Below are 8,880 nucleotides of genomic sequence, written 5' to 3' on the forward strand. Positions count from 1 at the left end.
AGCAATACACACAACTTTGTATTACATCTTGTCTCAGGAGCTCTGACATGGAAAAGGGCCAGAGGTCATGGGGGTCTGGTGTCCAGATAGAGGGAAACAGGTTTTGAGTCCTTTGCATTGCTTTCAATTTTGGTGTAGAAGCTCATGTAAACATTTGATGAATCCACAGCTCCTCACATTTAACATTTCCACTTGTGTCCAGATTCTGAACAGGAGTTTTCAGGTGAAGAGATACAGCAGTGTTTGATCATTCATGACAGTTTTCCTCTATACTGTACATGTGTATGAACTCTCTTTACAGACTGAATTCCTAATTGTTTCCTAAGACTAAAATGAGCAGTTTTCTGGTACTCAGAGAAGTGCTCAAAAAAACGGGAATAAAATGAATTATGAAGTACAAAGTTTTTTGTGTGGCCCAAATCTTGAGCATTTTTAAGCAACAACGAACAACGAAGACAACAGAACAAAGAAGAAAGCCAGAATTAGACTGCTGGGAGAGAGAGGAGCCCACTCAGCGAGTAAGATCTTAATGCAGCGATTAAAGCCGGGGAATACTGCAGACGTGCCTGGTTGAAAAACCATGTCATGCCCATAGCTGCCACAGTTACTCCTGCATTACCTGCCTGCTTTTTATGCAGAACTGCAAAAATGAGAGGCACAAAAAGCAACTGCATGTTAAATAGGTATTAAAATTGTATAGTTTTAATACCTCCAGGTAGAGGGAAATATTTAAATGCATCCATTCCCTCTTGTTCTGGTTTTGAGTGATTGAAGGAACTTGTGATTGGGTTTCCACACAGTGCTCCCATCTGCACATGCCAGCCCTTATCTGCCTTGATATTAACATGGCTCTTTCATTAGAAACCCAGCCCATTTTCTGGTTTATGGGTAAAATAAGATGCAGAATGAGACAATAAAGTGCATTTGTGTTTCAGTGGATGCATTATGAATAAATAATTGTAAGTGCCTGCCTAGGCGGTGTCGTCCTCAGGAAGATAATCACTGGCTATAACACATTCTCTACCCCTTAACGCAGCTACGCTCGATGTACTAGTTCTATTATGTAGGTGAATATTGAAAGAGGATCATGACTTTATAATATCCATGTGCATCAAGCACAGAAACAAATGGAAAGATGGTGGAAGAGGATGAAAGCAGGTCATTCCTGGTCATTCTTTCTCTGGTTATTCCTAAACAAAGAGAAGGAGAGAAATGGAAAGAGAGGACAGAGGAAAAGAAAAGAGATTTTTTTTTTTTTTAAAGCATATTATAACCATGTGTTAACAGGTGTACTGACACGGGTGCTTTCATTGCTTATGAGGTTCATCTAACTTTTTTTAAGTACTTGTCTAAAACAGTTGTCCAACGCTTATAATGCTGAGGTTCTGTCCAATAGGTCCTCTAACCCAAATGACCATATAAGTCACTTTCCCAAGTCTTGGATACAACACTGCGGACGTACCTGACCTTTGTCGTCATGGTAACAATAATAAATATTCTGTTACTGTGGAATGGTCACTGTTTGGTTAGGTTTAAGCATGAAAACTACTTGGTTAGGGCAAGGAAAAGATCATGGTTTGGATTGAAATAAGTACTTCCTTCAGGTAGAGCATTTACCATTTAACCTTAGTCCTTACCACAGTGGCCCGGTGTCGAGTCTGGTCTGTTCCTGCATGCCGTCCCCCCTCTCACCCCAACATTCCTGTCTCTCTCTCTTTCTCAAAGCCTGATAAAATAACTTTAAAAAAATAAAAGGATTCAATTTAAAAAAGTACTTCCTTAAGGGTAGAGGACGTTCGTCGTCATGGCTACAATAATAAACAGGTGTGGAACAATCATGAATAAAAGAATCAGCCTCCAATGTGAAAGTGCTGTGTTTTATCAACCCTTCCATCCACCCATCCTCTTTCTTCAGACTTTGTCGATATATATACTCTGTCACCTAACTTCCTCTCGTCATGCTCCCGTCATAATTACGACGGCTGCAAGATGTCATTTAACACTAACTTAACTATGCGCTTGTATTTCACAGGACAGTCTCCTGTCAGATACACAAGCACAGAAAAAGTAAGCTAAAATCACTTTTGCTATTGATCCATCTTCAGGACAGCATGGATTTAAAATTACTTTAAGGATCTGAGGCCAAATATCAGGGTGTAACATTTTGATAATTGGTGATTACATGGCAGATCTGTTTTAATGGCACATTGTTGTTATTGATTTGAATATAACTGGCATACTGGTATGCAGTGGTGGGACATGGGTAAGAGTTACTCTTTTAAACTATAACCATCAAAAGAGCATTTAAGAGCCCCCCCCCCCCCGACTTGTTCAACAGTCTGTATATTAATATTAAACAAAATGTTCCTTGGAAATTTCAGATGGTTAAAATGTATTCAATAACTAGTGGCTGCACACGGCTGCAGCTGGGTTGGCTGCAATGGCGGTGGCCGCAGGTGTTGAGGGGTTCGAAGGAGTCATTGGTCTGGTCTGGGGTCCGTCATGACAGAGAAAGCAACCACCTGGCCCTTCTCTATGTGTGTGTGTGTGTGTGTGTGTGTGTGTGTGTGTGTTTGTGTGCACATCACACTACGATCAGTGTCACCCCAGAGTCTGACATGATGGGCCTGCTGTTGGTGACACATGCAGACACACACACACACACACACACACACACACACACACAGAAAGGTGACTGACAGGTCTCATTGTTTGGCCAGCCAGCCTGTTTGAATTTCCCCTCCTGAAAAAGAGCAGGGGAAAGAAAACTACATTATAATCAGATAAATAAGAATTACAGGCACATGTTCCCTTTGTCTAAGGTTAGTTGACACACATACAGGATTTCACATTTTCCTCTATTCCACCTGTAAAATATTTGATTGGCCCTGCTAGACCTCTGCTGTTTTATTTAAATTTGGGTTAACACTCAAAGTTGCTTCAAGTTCAGGCCGCTGAATTATTTTAGGTTTTCAAAGGTTTATAGTAAAAGTCAACAAGACCCTGTGTGTCAGCATAAGCTTCTTAAGATCAGAAAAATAAAAATGTTGCAGTAAAAAAGAGGAGCCCAATTTGTATATATTGTCCTTGAAGTGAAGTAAATTTTGTTGGCTGCGCGCATTACATGGAACCTGTCACAGATTTATATTCAACTTGCTGGAAGACATTAAAGCAGCTATTACTCCTGATCAGTGATGACTAAAGAAACAGAGATGATGATACAATATAAGTTAATATAAGCTACAGTAGCTGGATCAAAGTAACAGTGGATATTTACATATACATATATATATATATATATATATATATATATTAACAAACACACACAAATTCAAATCGGCCAACCACTTGGCATCTTAATATGCTCTTGTTTCTGTCAGTGTTATAGTATGGGGATCCATAAGAAGTCAAATGTATTAATCACAGTGTCAGCCACTAAGGGCAGTTCTTGTTCTAATATGTAACTGATCTGAACAAACAAATGCATAAATAAACAAATATATAACATTAGATTTGACATGCAGTCTTTCTGAAAAATACCCCATATCACAAATTTAAACAAATCATATGTATCAAGAATGAAAAGATATGAAAAAGATGGGCTCACAGTAATATATGCATATGTTTCCAATCATTTTCTCATCAAAAAACAGGAACATTGTTACGTAAGTTGTCATTTATGACATGTGAATGGTGCAAAGAGGAGATAATCCTTTATACTCAGTATTTAAATCACAGGGATGACCACAGAGGAGCAAGTGCAAATGCCAGTGTTACACGACATCTGATTGTTTTCACTCGTATCTTGGACTGTGTAATGGGCAGACACACATGCTGAGTCCAGGAACACAACCAGTGAACAAGGGGCCAACACCAAGATTTACAAGACACATTGGGTTCACATTTTTGGGGCTTGGGAGTCTACATACAGTACTTCAGCGTTTCAGTCCCTGGCCAGTTGCTAAGGGAACACCTGCAGATAGCTAGTTAACTAAGTGCAGCGAAGATGCTCCCATTGTGGCGATCAATTATGGATGTGCTGAGAGAACTTTGACATGTTAAACCTCTTAGAGAGGCCGGAGAGGAGGAACAGCAAGAGAGACGTGAGTGAGAGGAAGACTGAGAGAGAGAGAGAGAGAGAGAGAGAGAGAGAGGGTTGAGTACACTCATCTCAGACATATTATCATGGTATTGTTAAAAACTTTCATTGGATTTCAACGCCTTTGCTGCACACCATGCTCGGGATGATACACGAGGGATAATGGATATGCTATCATTTAAAATGCCACGTCTGCACGATTTGCATAATGTATTTTGATGTCCACCTTGGTGATGTGTTTAAGACAGTATGTCGCATAAATTCATACACTGTCCTTTGGCTTCCTTTTTTTTCGTAATGCCTTAGATTGCGGCTTGTAAATTACAGAAGAGCAACATATTTTGTAAGATATGAACGATTTTACTGCAGAACTGGAAAACTGACAAATGTTACAAACATGTTGGGTTGAACAAAGAAATGCTTTGATTAACAGTCCCTGTAACTACACTGTAATCACAGTGAAAGTTCACAAAGAACCACTATAGTTTACAGCCCGCATAAACTGGATTTAGACTGTAATGAGGCAATATCCCCTCCACACCTTGTATGCTCTCTCCTGACTGTAGTGTACGACTAAACTGTAATTGCCGCTACCTCAGCTGGAATCAAAAATATGTGGTTTTCAAAGATTATTATTTGGTGAATTAATGAAAAGCTTTGCAAACCAATCTCTATAATATGATTTCTCTGATAAACCTCAATAAAGTTTGTGTCTGAGTATAAATACTTAGTTTTGGCCCCTCACGTGTAAGATCTGATTTGTAATACCTAGTATTACTTTACTGGGTTAAGAAATGATCCATAGACCGACTAAGATAACCTGATAAAAAAAATAAAATAAAAAATAAGCACATGAAAGGAATTAATTTTAAAAGCCACCTCAGCTGGTAAAGATACAGTACGTTTACTAGTTTGCACAAACCACCAAACAAAAGAATTTATAACCACCTGGAAACATCTTCAGCAACAGCAACAAAAGTCACCGTTTTTATACAGAATGCCTGAAGGAGCACAGTCTACAACCCAACTCATGCAAAAACCATTAGGGCTTTAGGGCCAAAAGAGGAGGAATGGAAAAAAAATCATTGTGTTGCTCAAGAGAAGAAATAAGAAATACATTGAGAAGATCGTTGGAGATCAATATTCCATTTGGACTCCAAGACTAGACTAGACAGTAGATAGGCTAATGTTTTGCTGGATAAGCATTGTGTGTGTGTGTGTGTGTGTGTGTGTGTGTGTGTGTGTGTGTGTGTGTGTGTGTGTGTGTGTGTGTGTGTGCGTGCGTGCGTGTGTGCGTGTAAAAGAATGCTTGGACATTATTTCTATGACTGCAGAAAGAGAAACATGGTAGCTATTGAAAAGCCTGGGAGCTGCTCGGGGCTTCATGTCACAGAGCGAGTCGGCCTGTGCAGCTGTCTTCACTTATTGAGGTCAGCTTGGGTTTCTACATTGTTGACTCAAAAAACAGCGCATGAGACAGTGGACCCCAAGACATCAGCGTGCATGAGCAGTATCCTCAAATGGGGTGAAATAGGATAGAACTAATATTTCATATAGTTGGAACAAAAATAGTGCTGGAACAAAACAGAGTAGAAGCTCACTATTTATCTAAACGTTTTATTTTTGATAACCACGGCAGGAGAGAAGACAGATTGAGCGCTAAGGAGATACAAAACAGGGACAAGTCCATTTCGAAGACGTCAATAAACCGAGTTCTTCCTTCACCTGACGCCAACCCACACTGGGGAGTTTTAACATGGCAAGGGGGGTCAACATCAGCGCTGTCGCTGAACCACACTTGATTGAGGCAAGTTTCCTGTCTCGGTGCACACTCAACCCTCAGCAGTGTTCAAAACTCAGAGAAGAACTGACACATTTCGCCTCAGATCTTGAGACGCTCCGAGTTGAAAAATCTGAGAAAATGAAAATGCTCACTCAAAGTTTCCTCAGGCCCGAATTTAGCTCAGGAAAGAAAGTGAAATAGTACTGACAGTGAAATTACACTGATGGAAACTTGTTTATGAGCAGCTGATAGATATGACTGATCCATTCTTTTAAAACCACTGGAAATTTTTCATGTTCACATTTACGTATCATATTGACCAAAATTAGACAAATTGGTTTTCAGTTCTGTTACTACCTGTCCTGTGATTCCAGCAGCTCCAAGTTTGTAAGATGACTGTATTAACTGAACGTAGGAAAACATTTAGAAACAGGACCACTTGAGAAGTGAATCTTATAATGCAGCCTCAAATCACATATTCGTTAAAGGTCTAAACAATCTGCAATACACAGTGCAATACACATGGTGGTTTTGTTCTGAGGTGGGTTTACCTCACAAACACCTCAGGTGTTCAGCCTCCAACAACACTCTGTGCCGTAATAGTCTACATATGGCCATTGTCAATAACCATGTGTAAATAGATAATATACAGGGTTGTTATACATAGCGAAAAAGATATCAATCAACATTTAACGTCACCCATCACTGTCAGGAAAGACTGAGCTTTGCTATAGTTGACCTTTATTTTTGTTTGGGGATGAGAAGCTTTTTGAGCCTCCTCCCTTTACCACTCTCTCTCTCTTTCCCCCTCCTTCCCTCTCTCTCTGCTGTGTCTTTCACACACATAAACACACACACACACACACACACACACACACACACACACACACACACACACTGGCGCACTCCCCTCCTTGAGGCTCATTAATCAACCACAGATTATCAGGAAAGTGACACCTTCATGATTACAATGTTTCTGGGGAACTTTTTAATATGAGTTTAGTTGGAAAGGAAGATGCAAATTAACAGGCTTATACTTCAAAGTGTTACACAGTTATTGTTCAGATTACAGTAGTCTGAGGTTGATGTTAAATGGCAAAAAAACCAAACTCCAATACATAACTAAACGAACATGAAATCCCAAGACTTAAAAGATTTCATGGTTAAATTTATGACTGCAAAGTAGGTTGGTTGTACAGTGATAATAATTACCCCATTAGCTGGTCTAATTGGAGTGAAGGAGTTGATTTATGTTGCTCACTGAACAGGATGGATGCTCCTACATTACATCACTGCTGAACACTGCTATCTGCCCTTATCTATAAGGAAGAATCATATCAATCAATAACAAATAACTGATAATAACTGATTATCACGTTCATTTCATTACAAAAAAAATTAAAAATTGAAGAAAGGAAATGCAATCAGGCTCTAGGTATAGCATCTTTGACCTGATGTGGAACAGCATCTTATCCCTCACTTGCTCCACTTTTAACGCAGAGCATCCCCACATCTGTCCAAGAAAAAAAAAAAAAAAAAAGAGTTAGCTTCTCTTTTAATCTTTAAACGCTAAACAAGCATGAACTCCCGCTGTCGCCTTCATTTTCCGTCTAAAAGCATATACTAGTGCGCCTAAATATTTTATTATAGGCGCCAGATAACACTGGGTAACGCAGTGGATAATGAAAAGGTATACACCGAGGGGAGGGGGGTGTATATGGGCAGTAGGCTATAGTTTAGTGAATGTGTTTTTTTTTTTGTTTTGTCTTGTTTTGTCCAATGTCTCCGGCCTAATGCCACAAACACAAGATCAGAGCTGCATGCAAAGGCTGATAAACATCTGCGATCTTTGGAAGAACACATGCCACTCATGTGTGTGAGTGCGTATGATTGTGTGTGTGTGTGTGTGCGCGCGTGCGCTCATACCCTCCCCGAAATCAACGTGTCAACACTTTTCGTCCACTGTGAGTGTGATGTTGAAGATAAATTGGGTCCCGCCCTGCCTTAATGCACTGCGTGTCACATTAACCCCAATGAATTTAAAAAAGAAAAAGTCTAAATTAATAAGACAAAATGGAGCTCAGTGTGTGTGTGTGTGTGTGAGAGAGAGAGAGAGAGAGAGAGAGAGAGAGAGAGAGAGAGCGAGGGAAGAGAAAGAGAGGTGTGAGTGAGTGTATGGTTGAGCGCTTCAGACGGGTTGTTAATGTTAAGGTGGCATTAGAGTTAATGCAAATTAAAAAGCGCTGGCTGATCCCTTCGGACCACCCACCCTCCCTCCTCCTCCTCCTCCTCCTCCCCACCCTAAAGTTCACAACGTTAATGCGGCCATTTGCTTGGAGGTACTAACCCCCTATAATTCAATTTGTCAAAATGAATGAGAGAACAGACATTTATACAGCCGGCCCGCCCTCCCACACCACCCCACCCCACCCCACCTTCCTGCCAAAATAAAAGAGACAAAAAAGCAAAAAAGAAAAAGAAAAGACAAAAGTTACTTAACCGAAGCACGAGGCTTTCCATCTTTATAGCTCTTTATTACTTCTTTCATCTGTAAATGAAAGCGAGCAATTATTGCAAGGTGCCGGTATCATATTATTATGTTGGCCCCGGTCCCCTAGATAGTCATCAATCACTCTCAATCGACCTGTCACCGGCAGGCAGAGATCCAGCTGGAGAGGAGAGGAGAGAAGGAGGAGGGGGGGGGAGTACATCATCATTAATTTGAGGAGTGACCCCCGGGGCTATCCACATGTCTCAACCCGGGATTCTCCAAGCAAGCAAGGCAGCGCGCACCGGTGCTGGAGCTGTGGCGAGCCAGTTTTTGGGGGCTGTTGGCCGTTACTGCTGGTACTGGTTCCTGCAGCTGCATGATTTGACTTGTGCAAAATAGATAGACAGATATATAGATATAGATAGATAGATAGATAGATAGATAGATAGATAGATAGATAGATAGATAGATAGATAGATAGATAGATAGATAGATAGATAGACAGAT

Source organism: Seriola dumerili, unplaced genomic scaffold (genome assembly GCF_002260705.1).
Source record: "Seriola dumerili isolate Sdu_G_001 unplaced genomic scaffold, Sdu_1.0 BDQW01000191.1, whole genome shotgun sequence".
Taxonomy (NCBI): domain Eukaryota; kingdom Metazoa; phylum Chordata; class Actinopteri; order Carangiformes; family Carangidae; genus Seriola; species Seriola dumerili.